The sequence below is a fragment of the Ctenopharyngodon idella genome, chromosome 3, assembly GCF_019924925.1.
Source record: "Ctenopharyngodon idella isolate HZGC_01 chromosome 3, HZGC01, whole genome shotgun sequence".
NCBI lineage: Eukaryota > Metazoa > Chordata > Actinopteri > Cypriniformes > Xenocyprididae > Ctenopharyngodon > Ctenopharyngodon idella.
Genome location: NC_067222.1, coordinates 51436515 through 51460821, shown reverse-complemented (window position 1 = coordinate 51460821; position 24307 = coordinate 51436515). Strand labels below are relative to the sequence as shown.

Genomic DNA, 24307 nt, shown 5'->3' with positions numbered 1-24307 from the left:
ACTAAAAATGTAATCAATAGCAAGTCACCTTCATTTATATAGCGCTTTTTACAATGTAGATTGTGTCAAAGCAGCTTTACAGTGATAACTGGTGTATAATTTTGGCTGCACAGCAGCTCTTAAAGAAAATGCTGTCAATGCAGGCAGATGCAAAGCACTGTTGAATATCAAATGTCAAATAGAAAGAAAAAATTATTACTATACCAAAAAATTGCAGCATAATCAAAGTGTGTCTGCACTAATGCACCAGACAACATTTTTAGAGTTTCCGTATCTAAAACCCGCCTGTCTTACTAAAAATTTTATTCGATTACAAATTTTTGAGTGAGCTAAAACAGCCATCTTTTCTCCTGTCAAATTACTATCCAAAACACAACCCAAATATTTTACTTCTCGTTTAGGTGTAATAATTTGATCTCCAACCTCTACCTCTAATCTAAAGCATTTTTTCAATTTAGCAGCCAAGCCAAATAATATAACTTCAGTTTTCCCCAAATGTAAAGACAGTTTATTATGGCAAAACCACTTAGAGACCCCTTCAATCTCTCTACTTAATTCATATTCAATAACATCCTTCCTCTCATGAGAGACAATTATTGCTGCATCATCTGCATATAATAAAAGCTTATTTGAACAAGCCAAATTTATATCGTTACTATATAATAAAAAAGGACCTAATACACTCCCTTGTGGAACCCCATATGAAATGTTCAAACAATCTGAAAACACCCCATTTAAATCTACCAAAACTAAAAAAGTTATGATACATGTATTTCAAATGCATGAATGACGGCCTGACACATAATATATTATTATATTTATGATTAACAATCAAATGATTAATTAGTTAGGAACTAGTAGCTATGAATACAGGTTCCAGCAGTTCTCCTCTTATCAATGACTTGTTTGTCGCTGACACAAAGTAGGCCCTTCCTTACCAAACATCAAGTAACTAAATTAGGATACAATTATGAGTCATTCCCCATCTGTTAAACATTAAACTGTTGGTTACTTTAAAAATAGCCTTCTTCTGGGAGATCACAGGGATATGTGAATATTTGATCTGTTAACTGGTTGCATATGTCAGATTTATGGCATGACTGGCAGAGAAAATATGTTGCTATCAAATATTGTCTTATCTTTGGGGTCTATTTGACCCCAGGCTCATTTATCTGTATAAAACATATTAGAAATATAAAAATTTGACACACATTTGTTTTGGATAATACTGAGGTCATTATAAAATGCAATTTTATAATCTAGAAACAACTTTCGAAATGTGAAAATAAATGAAAAGATTATGTTGTTGTTGTGCTGATATAACCTGGATGTCAAAATCCTCCCATATGCCTCCTTTAGATGTAGCTGATGCAGTACGTGGGGTCATTGGAGGAGTCACTGATGAGGCACAGCTTGCTGTATACTGACACAGACCTCAGGACAGATGTTGAGGTAGCTTCTAGTGGTGCAGCAGCTAACTCAGATGTGGTCAAGTGGACATCCTGCATTTCAGATAGGAGTCGCTTTTTCACTGCTTCTACATGATCTTTGTCACGAAATGCCAGGTGCTTAAACCTCATGTCAAGAAAGGTGCTGGCAGCGAGGCTGTGTATGGTTTCAACCCCACAGAATCTGCGCTGACATTGCTGTGCCAGTTCTGCGGCAAAAGAGCAGCCTTGATGCTCACTGGCAGAAGTTGCTCTAAGAAGCAGTGATACCAGGGAAATGACCTTTGAGATAGAAATGTGTTTTTCTGCTGATACTTCACGTGTTGCCTCCTCAAAAGGTTTCAAGGCCTCAGATAACAGCCCGCTCTTCATTTGTAAAGCACAGGCCACTCTTCCCGAGTAGACAGAGGGCTGCTGTAACTGGATCCATTTGTTCATGTAGCCTCTCCAACATGTAGAAAGCTGAATTCCACCTGGTTTCAACTGAAATTATGAGTTTATGTTCTGTCACCTTCAGCTGCTTTTGGATCTGTTTAAGCTTCTCTGTGGCTTTTGTGCTGTGGTGGAAAAATGATACAATGCTTCTGCATTTTTCCAGCAGGTGAAAGATCTCAGGAGTTGCTTTTATTGCATCTTTGACCACCAAGTTTAATGTATGGGCAAAACATGGGTAATGCTTCCACCCAGCCTTATGCACTGCAGAAACCATATTCGCACCGTTGTCTCTGACAACTGCAGGCACCTTTTGAGTTATGCCTCATTCTTCAGCTATTCTTTTCAGCTCTGCACTAATACTGTCAGCTGTATGCTGTGCACTGAAATGGCCGGTTTCTAACACAAATTCCTGTATTTGCCAGTTGTTAATAAAATGACAGGACACAGTTAGATATGCCTTAAGGTCCACATATCAATTGTGAGTATCACATGGTTTTCATTTTGTAATGTTGCCATTACTTTGGCTTTACAATCTTCATACATGTTGTTTATTGTACTCTCCATCAGCTTTTTCCGGCTAGGGATTTGGTAGCGTGGATCAAGAGTCTTGACAAGTTCGATAAATCCTCTGTCTTCTACCACTGAGATTGGCTGGAGGTCCCTCACAATCATCTCTTCTATGCTTCTTGTAATTGCCGATGCTCTCTGAGAGTCATCTATGAAATATATTTATACATTTTATAAGTTCTTAAAGCTGTGTTACAGGCAGTAAGAATTTATAACGATAGTAAATCTCTCCCAGCTATTACTTGACAATTAAACTATGTAATTTATTTAATAAACAAGATTTAATTTTATAAATAATATATAAATTATTGAATCAAGAATATCCACCAGATACTAGGAAACAAAAATATATACGCTAAAAAAAGTATAAAATATTTTAATCAAAATCCTAGATTAAACTAAAATGTCCAGTTTAAATCTTTATACTCATATGCAGTGTAATATTCTGCTCACCATGAATTAGGCTACTGCAATATCTTCATATCTGAAATAATTTGTATTGTATAAAGTATATAAATAAATGTGACTTGACTTTTTGTATTCAAATAACCTAATCACCACTTGCACTTGGTTGGTACCTGGTTAATGTCTGCCAAAAGATTCTGCTAGATAACTCTGCCTCAAGCCAGAAGATGGGGGTCTTGTCTCTGTTACCTCCTCTGCTCACCTCAGCTGTACTTCGTCGTGCTCTTTAGGATGTTTTACTTTTAGATGCTTTATCATATTTGTGGTATTGCCACAGTGGCGTATTGTTTTTTGACAAACGTCACACGAGGCTTCATCATTGTTAACTGGAGTGTAATAACTCCAGATTATGCTTCTTTTTCTTTCAGCCATGACCGCAGCCACGCACTCGACTCCCTTTAAAACCCTGCGCTGTGCATGCTTGCTTGCCTTTGACAGAGTGAGCGAACACTGTCTTGACAAGCAGAGATACAGCGGAAGAAGATGTAGTTCCTATTGCCGTTCCTCTTTAAGTAAATATTGCAATAATATACGGCGTACTACTAATATTAAAATATACCAAAATCACCAAAAACCAAAAAAAAAAAAAACCCAGATAGGATCGCTACTTCTATTTGAGAATCGATCTTTTTGATACAACGCCAGTATCGAAAGTATCGATACTTTTAGGATCGATCCGCCCATCCCTACCACAGACACACTCTGACTGAATTCTGACAATTCTCTCGTGGAAAAGTGCAGATACGGCGTAAGTAAGATGTTAATTTATAATCCTTTTGTTTATCATGCTACTAAAATAAATGTTTTTATTTTCTAATGTGTAAAAAGCAATTTACTAATTGACCCTTCGCAAAGACCCGCCCCCCTTAGTTACTGTTGCTTTGTCCGACAAGCCATGGCGCTGTCACGCCACACAGAGTGAAAAATACATCGCGGAGCAAAGAGGACACTGACAACATGTCGACAGACAAGACAGAGCAGGTAACTTATGATATTAAACAAAGTCCCAGCTTTCAAACTGCGTAATTTTTTAAGAAATTCGAACAATAAAAACCGTTTTGTGGCTCTTTAATGTGTCGTGACAGATTGCTGTAGCGCCTCGTGAACCGATCATCTCTTCCTACTAGTTAATTTATAGCATCAAATAAACATGAATGAACATCAGAAGGAATGTTGTTTCAAACGTGGAAAGACATCAGTACACACCATTTTTTAAATTCAAGTCCACCGAGGTTAATCTTCTAACTCCTGACTGCTTTGTCGGACAAAATGGCGTAATGATTGGTTAGATCGCTTATCAATCAAACTCCCTGGCGAAGGGTCAATTCACACGGTTCTTGTCTGTGCGTCGTAGCAGTGGCGCCTGCATCCGTACGCACTGTGCGTACCATAAGAGAGGCGCTAATTAATGCCGTTTTTATTTTTTACATAATTTTAATGTTTCTCTGAAAACAATATGCACATTTCGTGACAAAGCCGCTCAGAGATAATGTAAAAAACAAAACAAAACAAAAAAGGGGGTTCTCTGCGTACCCTGAGATAAAATCCTGCAGGTGCCCCTGCGTCGTAGCCTACAACAATGACCCCACATAAAATGTTTACAGTGTTCTTTTAATCGACATTAATCATTATTTCAATATTATGAGGAATAAACGACAATAATGGTGATTTTAGTTACAAGGCAAAAAGTAAAACAACAACTTCAGCCTTTTTTGCGAATGCTGTCAGCTAGATGCATCATCTTTTGTGTGAAATTCTTACATTTAATCAATAAATTAAATTAGAGTAACAAGACAATATAACTGATGAATTAATTGGTTAAGGTACGTTTTGAAGCTGGTATGCTGGTTTGAGCTGGTTTATGTTGGTCCTAAGATGGTCCTGGACCAGCTCAAACCAGATTACGAGCTTCAAAACGTACCTTACCAGCATATGCTGTTTTTTTCAACAGGGTTTTTCTTCGCGATTTCAAAATAAGTTAAAATAGCGCGTGTGATGTCCACGTGTTCTTGTTTAAGAAATTTAAATTTTAATTAAACTGATTATAGATTTTATTCATTGTTGTTTATGACTTGTCTGTTTGATGTAAAGCTTTAATTTAAAACTTTAAGATTTGTACAGCATTAACGGTTTATCTATTAACGATGTTTGGTGGGGAGAATGTGATGAGTGAAAACACCTGATTTGGTGACTCAAACTAAACAAAAAAATGGTTAATAAAAACAATCAAAAAACCTACTGTAATGGGTGGATGCAAAAAAGTGCATAACGAAAGATTCAAATAAACAGTTTTTAATAATCGATCCATGAAGGGAGTTTTTAGGAGAACAATAGGAAACAACCACATCTACCATAAAGAAGAACTGACAAGAGACTGAATATAACAGGGAGTAGGTTATAAATACAAGGCTAGCATAGTGACAGACAGCTGCAGATAACATGTAACTAAAGGAACAAGCAAGGACACAATCAGAAACAAAGAACTGAGTCTATGATTGTGACACAATCCAATGCTAAGCCTTATTTATTTGTCACTTCAGTGTCCAGGGCTTCCACATGCTCAATTAGATCCAGGGGTTCCATGTCTTCCTGGATTGGGTCCAGGGATTCTGCAGTCTCGACTGGATCTAGGGATTCCGCAGCCCCAATTGGATCCAGGGATTCCGTGAACTGAATTTTTTCCAGGGGTTGAACATTCAGCACATGTCTGTTTATGTGCTGAACTTTCAATTTTATTGGAAGTTGCTCAAGCAGATCGTTGATACTGCCTGAGTGAAAGTGGCTTGGTTCGCTGTAATCCTCTAGTTCATCGTCTAGAAGGATGAGCATATTGTCATCTTCTGACACGCCAATGATGAGCAACTCTGCCTCGTGAATCTGGTGCTCAACAATCTAGAAAAAATTTCCATGGTGATGTGTCATGCTTGTCATGTGACACACCGCTGCCACAATAGCACTATCACTGATGTATTGTTTTTATTTCATTTTCTAATCGTAACATTCCCAAACTCATTAACTTTATCATGAGATACACTTCCATAGACATTAGTTTGTATTTTACAAACTATAATATTTAGACACTTAAATATAAGAAATAAAATCCTTTCACATATCTGATGTGTAATTTACATCAGATACACACTGTAATTATAAAGTAATTAAATGTTATTAAATCCAATTTGCAAATTAAATCTGTTTAAAATTTAAGTCAAGTGAATACATTTTTAGCAAAACGTTGACTTGACACAAAAATAAGTTAATTGAATGTTTACTTCATCCATTGAATATAAACAAGAAAGCTGAGTTGTTATAGAAAATAAGCCAAATAAATTGAACCGTCAGGTTGTAAAATACAGTTTTGTATCACTAAAATAGAAATTAAATCATGTAGTGAAGGAAGTCAGCCAGCTAGTTAGGTACTAGGGATGGGCATTTTTGGCAATTCCTCATTTTGATCATCGATAGGTTTCAAAAAGCGAGTTATCGAGGACTATTAAGTGATTCCATTCAATACATTTTCTGAGTGTTTTCGAAGCCATACGAATTAGCATATGCCATTGAACAAATATGACGAAAAAAAAACACTGCTTATTATAACATCAGTATTTTATTTTATTTTTTTAAAGAAACATTTAGCCTAAAAGCAATATGCCCATCTCAAATAACTCAGATATCAAGCATTGTATTTGAGCATGAAAATAAACACTGATATGCGGCATGTTCAGCATGTTAAATGTTGATATCCCAGCGCATCCTATATTAGATTAATCAGATGTAGCTATTACAACTTTCATCTGTAAAAAGTTCGCAAATGCAAACATGAGCTTGACTGAAAGTGAGGGAGCGAAGGAACCCATAAACAGAGCAGGAAAATCTGGAACTTAAGTTAACAAAACAAAATCAAAATAAGAGTCTATGATCGTGACACAAATTTAACCAGTGCTAACCCTTCATTCATTATTTATTGTTTCACTGTCCAGGAGATTCCATGTGCTCAATTGGATCCTGGGATTTCAGGGATTCCGCATCCTCAAATTGGATCAAGGGATTCCATTTCCTGAATTGGGTCCAGGTAGGAATGTGACAGTGAGAAAATTTTCCCACTGGTTAATCAACGTGACAACGCCGGTAATATCCGTATCACAGAGGGGTGATCCAACTAAGAAAAAGTTGGCGAATGCAAACGTTAGCTTGACCGAAAGTGTAGCTACTATTGCGCTATAAAACAAAAGCCAACGAAAGCACAGCAAATTCACATTCTTATTATGCTACATTAGTGTCACTGTTGTAACTTTTTTTATTTATTCTAATATTTCAGCAATATTTTGGATTCAATTTGCGCTTTCTGATCCACCAAAATGCTATTTTACATTTTATTATTTTTTTCATCATCAAGGAGAAATGTTCTGTAAATTTAGTTAACTTAAGCAAAACTTGTATTAAATTAATTTTTATAAAGTTCTATTTTCAATGGTTCCGATCGGGAGTTCCTATCAATTGTTGTAGGTGGGGCCTTAATTAGTGAGACACCGAAGGGAAATGTGTCGCTTCTCCTTTAAGCGTTCGCGCTCAGACGCACAGTGTATGGGAACGGAGAAGCAGAGCTAGTTTTTCTCTCTCATATATCTTGCATTAACTGTCTCTTTATAACGTAATCGCTACGTTTATGATGTTAAAACACTGTTAAGGGTTTCTGTCATAACTTGTATCCATGTGATTAGCATATTTTCCTTGAAAGTGGTACTTTTAACCGTGTTAAATTTACTGTTTCGGTTGCACGTGTATCTTTCCATGCAGGAATGAGAGAGTAGGCCTTTTGATGTCTGTGTATACTAATATTGCCTCACGCTACTCTGTTTAAGGTATGTTGTTTCAATCTGATCATTAATTTAAATGTTTATTTTGTAATTTTAATTTATTTGCGAATTAATTTGGAATGCATGTGTACTTAAGTATGTACTAGGCAATCTCTATACTAATTGCCTTGTGGTATAATCTCATGCAGTGATACAGTGTGTTTGTACCAAAAGAAGAACTTTATTGTACACAGTGACTTAACAACCAGAGTTTAATGCAATTTAGAGTTTATAGTACATGTTACATGCATTCCTGTGAGTTTATAGCATATTTGAATGTTAACTTTTACAAATGTTATGTATTTATTACGATTTTATTTGCGTTTTCATGTTATGTGAGATAATTAAGCACTACATTTACTCATGTTAAATATTTCTATATGTAACATCCTTTAAGCGTTCGCGCTCAGACGCACAGTGTATGGGAACGGAGAACCAGAGGAATGAGCGAGTAGGCCTTCTGATGTCTGTGTATACTAATATTGCCTCACGCTACTCTGTTTAAGGAGTAAATCCATCTGCATCCATTTGTGGTGTGGTTGTGTTTCCGTGGTGTCTGGAGGTTACCACTTAAAGTCTGCTACATATGCTTCCCTGTTTCGTCAAGGGAGACTGGTTTAAGAACAGAAAACACAAAGTGCTGTGAGAAACTTAGCACACTGTTATTATGTGTGTCCCTACAATGTCTGTCAGCGGAGCGCATTTTCTCACCCGATCACTCTTAGTATCGATTTTATTCATTATTCATTTCACTTAAAGGGTTGAAAATTAAATTTCTGTCATTAATTACTCACCCTCATGTTGTTCCACACCCGTAAGACCTTCGTTTGTCCTCAGAACACAAATTAAGATATTTTTGATGAAATCCGAGGGTATCTGATCTACACATCGGCAGCAATGCCACTGCATCTTTTGAGGTCCAGAAGGGTATTAAAGACATTGATAAAATGTTCGTGACTACAGTGGCTCAACCTTAATGCTGTGTAGCGACAAGAATATTTTTTGTGCACAAAAAAATAATAATAATGACTTTAATTTGTTTGACTGTTGCACTCACATTTTATGCAGCATCTCGAGTTAAAAGAAGTTTTTCAAACACGCCTCTAGAAAAACAGATACCTCAACAGGCCATATCATATCTGACTGCTAAATCTGTCTTTCTTTGTTCATATGGACATCTGACAATAGCGTGCACCCTTACTTTACTGAGAAAATAAGGTCAGGGAAAAACCTGTGGATGGAAAATCTCCATATAAGTGCCTTTTGTGCATTTGCAAGTGTTTTTTTTCTACTTGTTATTTTGCAGTTTCTGTTAGCAATGGTTTATTTATGTATTTTTTTTTTTTTTTTTTACGCTTCAATTCCAGTAGCCCATCTAAATATTCTTAAGAGTTAAGTTCATTGTCATTTGAAAGTGTGTATGCCTACTTGCATTATTATGCTGCTATATTATGATTATATATTCAACGGCATGAAATATTATCTTAAAATGACAACATCGCATGTCACAATTATTTCTGGGGCAATATATTGCGCAACAAAAAGTAGTTATCGTGACAGACCTAACGAAGGGAGTTTTCATTGTATTCATTGAATCGAATCAAATCAAGATCTTGTGAATTGGGATTGAATCGAATTGGGACACCTGCATCGATACCCACCCTATTGCCCAGTTATCTTTCCTTTCTTTCAGAAGAATGGATGAATTTGTGTTGTGTAATCAGAAACCTAAACTAAACATTAAGCTTCAAGCTAATGCATTAACGTAATGTTTATTGTGATTTGCCCTTTCAGGTGCTTTTGACAAACTCATGTGTTTAATGTGTGACATTTCCCCAGATGTGGAACGAGAAGAGGGTTAGGGTTGGTGGGGGTGGGCGTCCGGAGATGTGGAGCTCCGAGTCGGGCAGGGGGCGAGGCGTCGTGGGGGTCCCTGCCCGGAGGTGTGGAGCTCCGAGTCGGGCAGGGGGCGAGGCGTCGTGGGGGTCCCTGCCCGGAGGTGTGGAGCTCCGAGTCGGGCAGGGGGCGAGGCGTCGTGGGGGTCCCTGCCCGGAGGTGTGGAGCTCCGAGTCGGGCAGGGGGTGAGGCGTCGTGGGGGTCCCTGCCCGAAGGCCTGGTTCCCTGAGGCGGGCAGGACGGTAGCCGGGCGGGCCCTGGAGGTGGAGGGGTCCTTAGCAGCCAAAACCTAAGTCGATTTGGGTGACCAGTGGGAAAAGTCCTTTTTGGGTGACCAGTGGCCTGGTTCTCTGGAGGCGCGGGTTGTCTGGGACACTAACCTGGGCTTAATAGCACGGTGCCTGGGTTCGTCTGGTGAACCGGTAGGGGTATTCCTCTGGAGATGTGGGGGTATATCTCTGTAAGGAAGCCGAGTTGGGGCTCCATACGAGAGGTGTATGGGGGTCTCCTCGGGCCCCCTCTATGCCCGGCGTCTGGAACTCCAAGTCAGCTTGGTTCCGGAGTTAGAGCCGGACAATGGTCCAACTTCCAGGGGGTATATCTCTGGAATAACAATTAATTGATTGTTAATTTAACCGACGGGAGAGCTGCATTCAAAATTCATTTGGCTCAAAAATCTTTGAATGGGTACGACTCTGTCTGTAGGAGCTACTAAATAATGCATTGTGCATAATATTATATACCTTGACACTTGTGTAGTTTGAAGAGTCAAACTTTCCAGTGCCATTTGGCCTTATGTTTGCCTTAAGGTGGGTGAGCTCCACCTGGTCTCCGACATAAAACACCACCAACGCTTCATCTCTCCATAATGAGACCTCATTAAGTTTGGATCCACACCTCAGACTAAGGTCCAGGATAGGAACCTGGGCCCGAGTCATCCTGTCCACTTGCACCTGAAAAATAACAGCCCAGTGTCACAGAAGAAGGACAATACCAGAGTGTTTTTCAGTCCTGGTCCAGGAACCCCCAACACTGAATATTTTCAGTGTATTCCTTATATTGTATTCCCACTCAAGGTTAATTCAAGGTGTTACAGGACTCAAGGACCATGACTGAGAAACACAAGTACAATAGCTTACAGTTGCCTAGGGGTAAGTAATCAGAATAATGTACAAGATATTTATTTGTGCTCTTAAATTCACTCACTTTTTCAATCTTTCCCTCCAGACTAAGATGACCGGTGTTTGAGAAAATGTCTTCACCAGTCATGCATTGGGAAGGGGGTAGAGGGCCTCCTTAGCAGCTCTTTCTGCTGACTCCGCTACAGCCAATGGAGCTGTTCTGAATGTTCTTGTTGCACAAGTGACAAACAAGCACAGCTGCCCATATTTTCTGGAGAGGGTGTAGTTCTTGACTACGTATGACCCACCCTCTTCAAATTCTGGGTCGCTACCATTTTTTATTGATATATATACGTTCTCTCCATCAGTGAGTGCACATATTGTGGTCGTCTGTATGTGCCTATGTCTATTTTATTTTGATGTAACACAAAAGTCAAAGCTCTTTGGCTTTTGCAGGTTGCAACACAATTCTAAGTGGTGTTTGACGACTATAGGGGGTTGCCATCCTAAGAGAAATGCAAAAAAAAAAAAAAAAGGGAAAAAGTTAGTTTAAAATAAATAAAAAAAACAAAAACAAAACAAAATGTGCTCTCAATCACTATTGTAAACTGTCCTTTCAGAGACTGTCCAACTATGTCATTAAGTAATTTCTGTCACATCTTCATATTTGAAAAGTCATTCAAAACATAACTATCATAACAGTAACTATGTTTTTTTTTTTTTTGTTGTTGTTGTTTTTCTGAGGTAAATCTTTGTCACAAGAAATTTTAATCTACAGCTTTCAATTAATAAATTAATTACATTAATAAATTTCTTGTGAAGTAAAAAATTTACCTCAGAAAATGAACTTTCCTGTCAGGAAGTGGAAAAAGGGCAGCCTGGCAGGATTTCTCTCCTTTTTTTACTTTATATTTCACAGGAAGTTATTTGTTTATTCATGTAGTTGATTTATTTATTGAAAGTCATTGATAAAATTTCATATGAAGTAAAGTTTTACCTCAGAAAATGAACGTGAGAATCATGGCAGCTGTTTCTGGGATATGTTTTCATATTTTTTCATTCCTGTGTAATTACTCCTGGTGTCAAAGATTAGGCATAAAGTGATAGTTCACCCAATGTATTTCTGTCATTAATTACTCACTCTCATGTCCTGAAAATAGGCTAACTACCTGCAACTCTGTAACTACACAAACTTAGTGTCGGTCACGTTGGACGTTATCTAGCTGGGGACTATTTTCAGGCGCTGCGTAATATCATTGTGCCTGCTGCAGCCATGGTACGGCAGCAAAGCTCCTTGATCATTACGCTGGAATGAGAGTATAGTTCCTAGCCATATCGGCCTAGAAACAAGCACCTTTACATTTAAGACATCACGACAAGGACAAGGTTTATGTACCTTCTGGCTGGTAAACAGGGCGCCTCTGTGATGAAGAAGAGGGCTGGGTGTCTGTTCAGATCGAAGTTAAGCAGTTATTTGTCTCATACAAACATTGAAAGGACTGCCACATTGCAGTGCTTCACTGTATAGAAAGATAGATGCTAACTCACTTTGTATTGTTGCCCTATTGGTACTGTAGGCTGCTTTACATCCTGCTCCTGTTTTTAAAAATACAGTATTACAATTAATTCTTTAGCTGAATGTTGTGGTAGCTGGACTTGATTATATTCAATACTTTAAACAAGGGGCACTTACCCCCAGCAGAGAGTGATACAGAGGGATGGGAGCCGACTCTTGGGGATGCTACTGCAAATTGTGCAAATGATAATTAACAAAATGTAAATGTGTACAGTTCATGAAAATTAACTTTGCACATACATTTTTTAGCTTTACAAACGACCCTTTTGGGGCCAAATTTGGGGGGCTTTGGTGGTGGTGGGAGCTGATTATAGTCACCATCATCAGACTCCTCAGAATCTGTCTGGTCAAATTTAGGATTTTGCCTGGGAATGATAGCAAGCATGAAGTCATTAGAGGCTAGTGTATGTTTAGGTTCCATTTATCTCAAACACTAAATCTTACTTTCTCTTCCTCTGATGCGACTCTGGCTCTGTTTCAGTGCTGGAGCCCTTTTCAGCCTGAATCAGACATTCATGGGCCTTGTCATATGTATCTGAAAACATCACAAAAACAGTTTTTGTTAATTAATTGATTTAACAATTAACAATAACAATTAATTGATTTATGTTCACAAATTATACATCTAGTATTTTGATATTCATTAAAACCCTCACCTTTCGTCTTTAGTAAATCAAATGGGTGTATCTCCCATGTGTCTCTGTTTGGTTTTTCATGCTGCATCACTGCCCTCTTGATCCTCTCTTGGATCTTATATGGAGGCCAGTAGCATCCCTCCTTGGTGCACCGGGTTTCAGAGATGACAGCTAAACTGTCCTCTTCATTTGGGAAACTGACTACAGCAAACATTGAACTGTGAACAAAAAGGTGAAATTGGTCACTCAGTTTTCACAAAATATTTCACAAACTCAATTTCAACGTATCTTATAACATACAAACCTTTTTACAGATAATTGTAGGAGTTAAACTCTTATTTTTTTTTTTTTTTTTTTATTTATTTTACAGGTGCCTCACATCCTACAAATGGAGTAATGGCATGCCAGCAAAGTCCTCTTTGCATGAAAGCAGCACAAACGTCCGTAGCACATTTGTGGCTTGGGTAAAAAGAAGTTCATCCTTCAATCCAGAGAGCAAGAAAATGTCTAGCTGTGATGATGGTAGGGATAGACAAAAAGATCTGTCTTGTTCCTAAATCTTTTGTACACGATTAAGGTTTCTCCGTGTTCCTCGACCACCAGGTTTTGCACTACAACAACATCGTTGTTTTTCAGCTGGACACAGTTATTCCCAGTGCACATCTGCACAGAGAATTGAGCGAACTGCATTTTTGCATACTGCTCTTTCACATTTAGACCATTTGGGACTGGGCCGTTGTCATGTGGTCTTTGTAGTGTCTTCTCTGCATCTGACTGCATTGTTCGCATGGCCTCTTTTTCTGACAGTCTTCGTATGACTTGTGCTAAAGGTTTGTTTGGTTTTCTCATCATTTGTTTAATTTGGCCAAGGAAATTCTCAAAAGGAAAGCAAGAGATGTCAAGTACACCAAATGCTTGTACATCATGAATTAAATGAGTCAAGCAATGCATGTTGTAAGTCATGGTTTCTTTCCCATACAGGCTGCTGCAATGGTCCACAAACAAAACCAGGAGGTTTCAGCATAGTCTGCACACAAGGATGGACTTAGAAAGATGGTCATAGCAACTGAAAGCAGCATGAAGTTTTCATACATCGCCTTTGGAATATTTCCTTTCAAACAGACTGGAGGAATGTACGAAATTCAGTAGCCTTCCAGCGGTCTGACTCGATAAGAGATCTCGGTTTTCTGTTCATTTCTGATGGAGCATGAGGTCGTAGCTCTGTGAGTTGTGAAGAAACATTTCTGACAAACGCTGGACCTAAACGAGTCTTCAGTGGCCCTTTCTGCCATAGAGAGATGAGTTTACGTGTAACCCCCAAACATACAAGGTGCATGTAGTCAAGAGGAAATAATGTCACCAAACCAATGGACAGTGATTCTAAAGGTGTTTTTCCACTGTAGTGCGAGTCCTCAGAAAGAGAATCAAAATGGTCATGGTTGGACCTCAGACAGGCTGTTGTTTCTGGAAAGATCATGTGGTTATTGTAGTAACCCCCCTTTTGACAGCATTTGTCACATCCATAGTGACCCTTAGAATTTCTAATGAAGGCACTTGCAGGTACGTCACAGACAATGGCAGAGATCTGGACCCTACTATTTCTGTCTTCAAAAAAGAAACCTTCTTTTTCAAGATGCTGCATTTCCTCAACAAAAGTCTTGTAGGAAATCAAGACTGGCTGGTTTTTTCTCCCCAAAAAACATCCCAGTGACAAATGGCATCTTGTTTGTCTGGACCCCATCATTGTAGTTTTCTATTGGGCCTAAAATAGGCCAGAATTGAGAGTTTGAGCTCTTGTATAGAGGAAGGCCATCTATATTGACTTGCAGGGACACTGACTGACACATTGGATGAACTGATGTTGTGAGGTGAGACAACAGACTGTTCAATGCCAGCATGAAAATAAGTCCCCCCAGAGACTTCTTTCATTTCCACCACTGATTTTGTTTTCAGCAAAGTCCGTGAATCTTTAGGAAGGCCTAATTCAGGTAATTTGTTGCACAAAATCTTGAGTAGTTCAGTCAGTGATGAATGTGGAGTTTGTTTCCTGACAGCCCAATCAGAAAGTAATGCTCTGGTATCATCCTCCTCATCTGTGCTTTCATCAAAGCTCTCACTAGCTCCTCCCTCACTGCTGTTAGTGTCCAATCATCCACTGACTCCACTCTATTGTTGGTGTTTTAAGAGCCACTTGCTCAAAATTGCTTATGTTATGGCAGTCAAGTCTCTCCTCAGTCATTTCATCTGTTTCTACAGATGCTGACTGCAGTTTTTGCAAATCTTGCTCAACTCCTCTTTGAATTTTTCTGCGTTTACTCCAGTAACTGGACATGTTACCTGGAGATAAAACACTTCTGAATATATCTGTAAAGGAAATCAAACGATAACATCAACGCTGGGATGTTGACGATCATGTTATCACTAATAATTGCTTTAGAATGTTCACATTATTGCTGTAAAAAATTCAATTGTAAATATTTGCAAAGGTGTCCACTGATGTGTTCACAGGCACAGCCATTTAAAATGTATACACCCATAGTAGTGGCAAAATAAATTATTGCTAAATTTGTTTGATTATGTTTGTCAGTCATTGATTATGTTCTATGAAAACGACATAAGCTTATATGCGGGTCTCCAGGAGAAACTGGCAGATATGAGATTTGATGTGCCCCATGGACGCACCAATATTAAACATAACATCACTGCAGCTTTTGTTGACCAAGAGCAGACATGACGTAATTGTAATATACATTTTTTAAGGGTTAGTTTTTAGTTGGTGATGCCAGAGACCTAAAGGGGAGGGGACCATCATAGGTATGTAAGTGGGGAAAAACTGATATTACAGTACAGTACAGTCTTTGAATAATGCATGTATGCTGCAAATGAATCTATTATGAATATCTAAATCTAAAATTAAACTAAGAATGTGCTTGCATCTTAAAAAAAGGATGGCAATTATCTCTTTGCAGACAAGGAAATGGGGTAAAATAACATCAAATATTACTTAAGTCATTATTTATAGACGTGCATAAGAACTGTAAAGAGTCAAAGAAAAATAATTATTGACAAATCAACAAGTTATGAACCTGTCAAATCTGAAAATTGTGGTACAGGATCATAGCTATAGATTTTTATTGATTGAATAGACAATATATTATGGTAACATGAGAAACTGCATAAATTATGTCCATGTTTCTCATCTTTGCAATCAGTCACACAATTTAGAACATAATTAAAGCTGTTAAGATGTTACTGATGACTCTCTTGCTGCACAATGTAGCTTTAAAGAATTTAAACCCAAATAATGAGGTGTCTAACATTAAAAAATATACTTACTAGCTAAAGAAGGTTAACAGCTGAGTGTCTCTTAAAAGAGCTTTGGGAGGTTTCTTTCGCTGCTGCTGTCTTTATTAGGAAATTACTGATGACTCTATTTTGCATGATGCAGATTTAATTTATTTAAAATACTGAGGTGTCATGTATACTTACATAGCCAAAGACACTTAGAGGTTGAATGGCTCTTAAAAGAGCCTTTGGGGGTTTTTTTAGCTGCCCACAAGCCAAAAAAAAAAAAGAAAGAAAGAAAGAAGAAACATGTACACATTAGTATGTATTGATTTATTAGGCAAATCAGGCTTGCAGGATGGCTGTTAGATTGATCACTTACAACAATCAGATGGCAATCACACTGAGAAAAAAAAAAAGAACAGAATTATTTTCATGGTATAAAACCAAAGTTAAGGCTCTGATTTATGTACAATACCATCTCAACGATTAGAAGAATGCAGTGTAAATTGCATCTAATGAGACCCAAACCTAAATAAGAAGCCAGAGAAAGTATTAAGTAGTGTTCAGGTATAGAAATTTAATAATCAAATGTAAAATACTAAAGTTATTTAGTCAAGAGCAGTGATTTTATGTTTCTTTTGTTGTTTGATTAACATTAATGACAGACAGTGGCAGATTTAATAGGCTGCTGTCACTTTAAGGCCTAATCCAACATCCCCCCGAGTCCCATAGGAAAAAAAGTTTGTAAATTTATTTTTTCTGTCTTTTTAAACATCTTTACATTATTTGGAGTATAAGAAACAAATGGCAAAAAAAAAAGACTATATGATTTTTGTTTTATTAATATTTCATATGTCCTATGTAGAGGATACCAGGACTCAGTTAATGGATAAATGAATACAAGACTCTTTAACAAAAAAAAAAAAAAATATATATATATATATATATAAAATTTGTATATTACAGAACAGTATACAGTATACCAGTCAACTTTTAGGTTTTATGCTATTTTTCTATGTCCTCCTGAGAATAATGTTGGAAAAAGATGTTTAGAAAATGTTTAAACTTTGCATTTTGTATGCATAGTGCCTGCGATTAAAGGGTGTTTAATGTTAATACGGTTTCAGTACTTCGACAGCTCCAGGAAATTTCCACCTGAACCAAACTAAGCACAAAGATTCTCAATTATGGTATGAAAGATATTAGAGAATGATTGAATATACTAAGCCTATTTTTACTTTACACAACATGTGTGTAAACATTGCCAAAAATAGTTTTTCTCATGTCTATTCATTCTCTATTCATTTTTAATTCAACGTGTTCTTTGGACAACATGTAATGAAAAAAGTTGCTATAATAATGAGTAAATAGCTTGATAACATTTTCATATTTCATATAAATATTGATATTGACTATCTCTGCTTTATTGGTTGATCATGTGTTGTATACTGACTGTATACTTGTATATGTGTTCATGTTATCTATCAACTTCATGTAAAGTGTCCTTGGGTCCTTGAAAGGTGCTATATAAATAAAATTTATTATTATTATTATTATTATATAATTTCGTCCCTATTCACTAAAATCTCCTAAAATGCTTAATAAGCAACTTACAGTGGACTTTTTTTATGTCTCAAAGAAATTTGTTAAAATTCTCTACAGAGGAAAAACTTAATTGCTGGGTCTCAGAAGGATATAATGGTAACATGGGCGCCGATTTATGTTTCGGCCGGTGGGTGCTCACACGCGCCGAGTTACTTTAGTTTACTAAATTCATGTCCCAATGCATTCTGGGAGCCCTGGGTGAGCATCCTGAAAAGGGGATGTTTCTTTTTTTGCTGAGTTTATATCATTTGTTATATTAATGATTTATTAATACATTATTATTATGACATTTTATAAATGTGAAGAATTATACAATAAACATTAAGGAAATAAATTTAAATCAATTATTTAATGATTAAAACTCATTTTTAAGTTATAGATGCAAAATGCCACCTGCACCATGATATTTTTTGTTTCAGATTTTGTATTGTTTTTACATACAACATATTAGTATTTATCAAAACATATCACTATTTTTTGTTTTATTCTGTGCTTTCAGATTCTTGTAAATTCTAATTTGTTAACCTCGCTCAAAAAAAAAAAAAGCATGCAAAGTGATTGATTTAAAGGGAAAATTCTATGTATATTCTGTCATCATTTACTCCCAATCAAGATGTTCCGAACCTGTATGAATTTCTTTATTCTGCTGAACGCAAAGGAAGATATTTTGAAGAAGCAGATCTCACCACTTGCGACTTGAGGGTGAGTAAATGTTGACAGAATTTTTTGGGTGAACTATCCCTTTAAAAAAAAAAAAAAAGAATAGTATGTTGTTACTACAAAATTCTTATTTAGTGCAAGTTGAGCTACATAATGTAAAATTTCCTGCAACTTGGAATTTCTCAGTTGTATTTAATTGAACAGCAATCTGAACGTGTTCAAACCTATGAACAGATGCAAACCTATTACCTTTAAAAGACCAAGTAAGTTTTATTTCAGTAACTTAAGTGCTTCACACATCCATTATCAATCAATGAAAAAAGGTTTCATTCATCACATTTACAATTACACACAAATTTATGATGACAGTTCAAAGTTAAATTAATTTTTTAATTGTTCTTAAAAACTACTGATGTTCCTCCTTAGCTATTGTGATTGTAATTCAGTTTTAACTTATATTAGAACCATTTTGAAACAAAGCAAAACCAGAATGTGATGTAAGCTGTATTGAAAACAGAGTATGTAGCAGAATGAGCACAGTTTGGTCAGCACAAGTTGGCTTTATGTAATTACATTTCAAAAAGTCACTTTAGTTTTAGTCTTATTTTGTCCCATAGTGGTATAGCATAGATCTGTACCAAATGTAGCATGTGACAACTTAAACAGGAGGCAAATTGCTTGAGGTAGGTTCTGAAGATTGTCCATTAGCATTACAATACTTCCCCGACAATGGCAATAGAAACTGGGTCAAGGTAGAGAAGATTTGAAGATAGATGTCCATCTTCATCTATGACAGTCAGCACCCCAACAGTTCTCAGACCTCAACATCAGCCACCTGTATAAAACCAAACAATAACAAGAAATGTGCATAGACATGATCAGTTGGTATGGCGTCATCTGTCCTGCTGTTCGCATTAAAGGGTTAGTTCACCCAAAAATTTTATTTCTGACATCAATTACTTACCCACATTCAACACTGAACTGACTTAAAAACAGCCAAAATGCACAATTTTTCGGTTATCACCGTAGCATTTTTACATTTATTCCAAAATAATAACTAAAGGCATGAACAAGTTCAATAATATATTTTATTTGTGTATTGATGTTCAGCTGTTCTTTTTAATAGTAAACCTATTTCTGATCATCAGTCATGCTTGGTAAACACCGTCTGTCACAGACACGAAGATGTATCTTTAACTTCACCAAGCTGATTGCTCACTAAACACCCCCAGAGTCATTATGTTTTCAGGCTAGGGCTGCACAATTATTAATCACGATTAATTGTGTGCAAAATTAAAGTCTGTTTACGTAATATATGTGTGTGTTATGTGTATAATAATTATGTATGTATAAACACACACACATGTATATATTTAAGAAATATATGCATGTATAAATATATATTTATATATAATTTATATAATATATAAATATACATATTTTATATATAAATATAACATTTTTCTTAAATATATACATGTGTTTGTTTATACATACATAATTATAGTTGATTTTCTATGCTGTTTTGAGACACCAAGAATATGAACTAAAATGTGCTTTTAATATACTTTTAATATACTCTGTATTAAAAAAAAAATGTATTTATTTACCACTTATAGTACACTTGAACCCATAGTGTACTACGTCTACTAGTGGTAACTAAATACATTTTTTAAGTACAGACATAGTATGTTAAAAGCACATTTTAGTTCATGGTGTCTCAAAACAGCACAGTTGAGTACACTTAGATGTTATTAAGATCTTAAGAAGTACTCAAGAAGATTTTTTTAGTTTATTAAGTACAAAATTAGTGAGCGAAAATAGAGCACTTTAAATACATTATAAAAATGTACTTTTTTTTTTTTTTTTTTCACCTGGGTAAGTGTAGTACAGTGAACACTAAGTCAGAAACTGCTCTACTACCAGGTATAACCACTTAAGATGAAAATCCTCACTTCCAGTGTGTACTGAGGCCTGTATTGAAGCAGATGTTCAGTGATGACCTCTCAGGTAGTTGCCACAAACACTTTTACTAAAAATGACAACAACAACAACAACAACAAACTAGTGTTGTGGCTTGTAGATTAGAGAAACATTATTCCTTGATATGTGCATGCTTTACAAGCATTACTGTAAAATTAAAAAATATCTACTTGAGGCTTGTCATAAAAAAAAAATTAAAAAAATTAAAAGCAGGCATTTCCTCTGTATTACTTTAAGGGTGCCAACATAATTTCTGCAGTAAAAAGTGTTCATTTAGTTTAAACCTCAAAAGGTGCAATCATGTAATGTATTAAAATTATATTTGATAAATAACTTGAACCCAAAAAGAAAAAGCATAGCAGTGTTATAATTATAGAGGAAAGATTGGATTGATCTTAAAATCTTTGTCACAGTGGCAGGCCGCTGTTGAGAGCTCACCATAGCGAGCCCTTCAACTGTAATTCGGAATTTCCATGATGTACATTTTTAACATGCTGTGTCAACTCGAGGTAAAATATAATTATATTTCAAATTTGTGAGTTAAAATAGATTTTCAGTCGCAGAAATATGCCACAAGAAATTAAGCAGAATAATTCTTTGGTGTCTTAGATCAGCTAAAATTAGCTACAGAAATGGAATATTCACACACAAATGTGTACGTTATTGTTATTATAATGAATTGTCCAGTGGTGAAATGCAAGCTCCCTCTTTGCTGCGAATCCTCTTCAGCAAAGTCAAGCGTTGGCAGGGCAGCGAATTTTGACGCTCTCTCCGGCGGCGGTGTGAACGCATGGTACCTCGATCAGCGTCGACATCAGGGTGCTATCGCGCAGATACGCACGCTCTGACCTTTCATTTCTTCTTCTGTTCTTTTCTGAGCATTATGCACAGATTCACTGCTACCTCGAGCGAACGTCATTGCAATTGTTTTAAGCATCAGAAATCAAGACGTGAATTGTGTTATTCACCCTGCAACTAACTGTAACTTGATAAAAACTAGTAAACACAACAGTATAACTAACTTAAACTTTTATAACTTAATTTTTTATTGTTGTTTTTACAAACATTCAACGTTATTTTATTTGAAAGCACTTTGCTTTTGATATATTAAGTCAGTCTCAATATTTTTTTATTCAATGTTTTCAGATTCTTTTTAACTGCAAAAATAATATAAAATAAATACACATTTATAAAATAAAGATGTCCTGTAAGCGCTCACCAACGGTGGTCCAGCAGTGGCAAACCGCTGGTGGCGAGCCACCCAAAAAACGCTGGCAGACCGACGGCATTTTCAGATTGGTCGGCTTGCTGACGGTGTGCCGACGGTGGTCCGACCGTGTCTAGTCGCTGACTTTGTGCCGCCCAAAAACCGCTGGCGGACCGCCAGGTCATTGTTAGCTGGGTAGTTGAAGTATTCTCTCTGTAAACAGTAAACACACATTGTAATATTTGAAATCAAACCAAAACTCACACTCCAGTCCTAACCACCCTGCCCCGTGTCGGTCTCGAACCCCGGCCCGAACACTGAGAGGAGAGGACCGCATTCTCTTAAAACTTAAACACACTAAACAATGGAAACAGTGGAATGTGCTTTACACTAAAAACCCAACTGTAATTTAATACATGTATTGTTTTACACAGCAGAGTCACAAATCATTATGTAACTGGTGTGAAAAATTTATTGATTTAATCTGACTTTTGTTTATTTCCTTCTGTATTTGTATTATTTTTATCTTTTTCTTCTTCTCTTAAATTGTTTTATTAATGCTTTATATTTGTCTACATTTGTTAAAAAAAAAAAGTGAACTTTTGGTTTAGTGAACTTCACGTAATTTTGTTCCTATATTATCGTTCACAAGTTATGTGAAAATAACGCTAAAGTAGCGGAACTTTTCTTTGGGAATTTGTTGGGGGAGGGAACGTTCTCAGTGGAACACACCTGCGGGGTTTCCTCTTGCACGACATGCGATTGCCTCAGTCTGCTTGTGTATGAGGCCGATGACGCATATGATTTTCGCTTCTCCCCCAAAAAATATTCTGGTACGGTGATGTTTCTTGTTTAAAACGCATATTTGTTGCTGGAAGAATGTGATTGACATATAGTAACATTTAATTATGTTAGCTATGATGAAAATGTATTGTTTAATGTGTTATTTGATTTAAATGATGTACATTGTGATGCTAACTAATTAGCATTGTATGCTTAGTGTGTACCAGAGTGGGAGAAGCTGTCGCCCCGTTGCTCCACTGATTATTTCCCTTAATTACAGATACAGTGCTGAATCTCATCAGGTGGTCGTGTGTGTGTGTGTGTGTGTGTGTGTGTGAGAGAGAGTGACCGGTCCAGACACGCTACAATTACAACACATGACTAACCTGGCAGCGATAGAAAGAATACTTAATTTCTTATTGTCATTAAAAACATACAACATAACACAATAATTAAATGATTACTTGGTATTTTCTACTTTCTTTATACAATATACAACATCATTCAATATTACTATTAAATACTATGTGTACTTAAGTACCACAGTTGGGAAAATACATTAGTAATATATTTTTAATAAAATCAATTTAAACTTATTACTATATAAAAAAAAAGTCTAAGATTGAACTAGTTTTTAAAGCATTAAAAGCACACTTTTAAGAAATACACTAATAAAACTCCTGTATATTTTTGAGGTATACTTTATTTCAGTGAACTAAAAATCAATTTAATTATTAGTGGTATTTAGTATACTATATAAGTGTATTAGTGCACTGAAGTAGAAATACACTTTAAATTTAAACACCATAAATACACTAATTAATAGTGTTTAAAGGTGTAGTATGTAATCTGTCTGCTAGAGGCCTATTCAAAACAAAGGCGTAGCTTGATGATGTCAAATTTGAGCGCGGAATCTTGGGACATGTGGTCTTCACCTCACATCTGGTGGAAAATAATCGGGATAGGACTCAGGAAGAAATCATGTTCATGCGATTATTAATGTTACTGTAGTATGAAGCAGAGCAGGACCGAGTGTTGTGGAAGCTGAACGCTGGAGCGATTGCGCAACACACGAACAGCGGGACTTTTATTAAGCCGCCGGCGCCGCTTCCGCTTTTCCGGTCATGAGTATGAGGTAACACAGTTCTGTTTATCATATTAGATACATTTGAGTGTGTTGAAAATGATGTTATAATATTACTCTGTGCGTTCGCTCTGTGGCTGCTGTGAGACACTGTTACACACTGCAGTAAGATAGATCGATTTTAGACTATATATTAAATGCTGGATGGCTTGTGTTGATAAATGGCATGCAATTAATTTTAAAGCGTATTGTATGATGGAGAAAATTCTGTATTATTGTTACTAAAAATAAAGCTGCATCTGATTATGCTATGTTAGCTACTTGACAAAATAGTGTTTTTCTCTGAGGCGTGGTAAAGCATGGTACTCGCTAAAAATCAAGAAAATTAGATTTAAACAATAAGACTAAACGTGTTGAGCTATATAACAATAATTAGTTTTCTGTCTATAAATATATCAAAACAGTTGTTCCCTTGTCTATTAAAACATGTAAATATTAAAGCGTCTTTGGTGTTTCCATGGTTTCTACAAAATAAAACCGGAAACCGAGGGTAACACGGGTATGACGCAATCGACAGGCGACTCCTCACACGTCCCGGAGCCTTGGTTAAAATTGCAATTTTCTCATGATTTACAAATAGTTGCAAACATTTGGGATATTGTAAGTACTCAAGTGAACAAAATATATAACACTAGTGG

General features: G+C 36.5%; 1 protein-coding gene and 1 long non-coding RNA gene across 10 annotated transcripts in view; one reads left to right on the top strand and one right to left on the bottom strand.

The window, feature by feature from the left end:
- Positions 1-24307, bottom strand: part of LOC127508736 (stonustoxin subunit alpha-like) — a 553058-nt gene that overhangs the window by 441055 nt on the left and 87696 nt on the right. The gene's annotated exons all lie outside the window — the stretch shown is intronic.
- Positions 9825-15574, top strand: LOC127508996 (uncharacterized). The gene is made up of 3 exons (XR_007929080.1): positions 9825-13521; positions 13603-13829; positions 13981-15574. It is a non-coding gene; the product is annotated as an uncharacterized LOC127508996 (long non-coding RNA).